Here is a 1,644-nt window from a genome sequence, read left to right on the forward strand (position 1 = left end):
GAACCCCGAACGGTTTTATTTATAACTTAAGTCCGGGGATTCTTTATATTAAAAGTGGTTAAAGGATCGTCGTATTTTCTTTAACTTAATCGATTAAAATACGACCGAAAAGGGCCTCTTTTTCGTTTACGTAAAACGTTATAAACGTTACTTTAACCCTTTTCCTTTTTAAAACGTCTTCGTCGTATATTACTCGTTTATCTTTATTAAGTCGTACTAAGTGTTAGTAATAGTTTTTTCCGGGTTAAACGTTACGAGTATATAATTAAGTCGTTTATATACCGAGTCGTTCTTTATATTCTTTTAATTAAGTAGACGTTTTTAACGTATAACGTTTATATATTATTATAAAGTCGTTATTTAAATCTTTCTTTATTAAATAAACGTTTTTAACGTACGTCGTACTTACGTTTTACCGTAAAGTCGTTAACCGAATTTAAATAGTAATTTTATAAATTTACTTTTTTTTCGTAAAGTAATTTTTTTATATTTTTTCTCGTAATTTTAAATAACCTTTTTAATATATTTTATATCCTTTTTAAGTACTTATTAGTTATATTTTACGGGTTATCTTACTTATTTTATTAAATAATAAACCTTTTTATTACGTTTCGTTTTATTTTTAACTACTTTTACCTTTTATTCCTTTTAATCTTTTTCGAGTACGAGTAACGGTATCTTTTTTACCGGTTTTTTTTTTCGGGACTTTTAAGGTTTTAATAAAGAGACCGAGAATATATTATAGATACGGTTATATACTTATAGTAACGTTAGTTTGTATACTTATAAGTTAATTTTTTTAATAACCTTAAAGGGTTTAATAAATTTCGGTGTTATTTTCTTTTTAATTACTTATAGTTTAAGATTTTACGTCGATAATACGACGAGATCTTTTACTTTAAAAGTTTTTAATTAGTGTTTTTTATTATAGTATTTTTTATACGTTTTTTAAACTTTTCTTTAATAATTCTTTACTTTCTTTTTAAGGTTATAAATTTTCTCGATCTTATTTACGATAATTAATACCCCTTTTTCGTAAACGTCTATTATAACCGATTCGTAACCGAAGGTTACGAATTAAGTAACTAGGCTTATATAATAAAGCGTGGTATAACCAGGGTTGTAAATTAATATATTAATTGTAGTATCGGGTCATATTAATATTAATTAATATTAATGTAGTATATATTAATTTAGTATTTGTAATTAAAATATTAATGTAATATATTAATTGTAGTATTAGACGATATTAATATTACAATTAATGTATTACAGTAGTATTTAGATATATTAATATTAATTGTAATATATTAATTATAATATTTGTTAATATTAATATTACATTAATATATTACATTAATATTGTAATATATTAATTTAACTATTAAAAAAGTAATAATATTAATATCGACTTTATTTTAAGATATATTTTATTAAATTAATTATATAATAATAGTTGTTATTTTAAAGAATAATTAAATATATAAATTAAAATATAATTAAACTATATAAATTAAAATAAAACTATATAAATTAAAATAAAACTATATAAATTAAAATAAAACTATATAAATTAAAAATAAAAACTATATAATTAAAATAAAACTAATAATACTATTTATATATATAAACTATTAAATATAT

This window comes from Sporothrix brasiliensis, assembly GCF_000820605.1.
Source record: "Sporothrix brasiliensis 5110 chromosome Unknown Cont16, whole genome shotgun sequence".
NCBI classification, from domain to species: Eukaryota; Fungi; Ascomycota; class Sordariomycetes; order Ophiostomatales; family Ophiostomataceae; genus Sporothrix; species Sporothrix brasiliensis.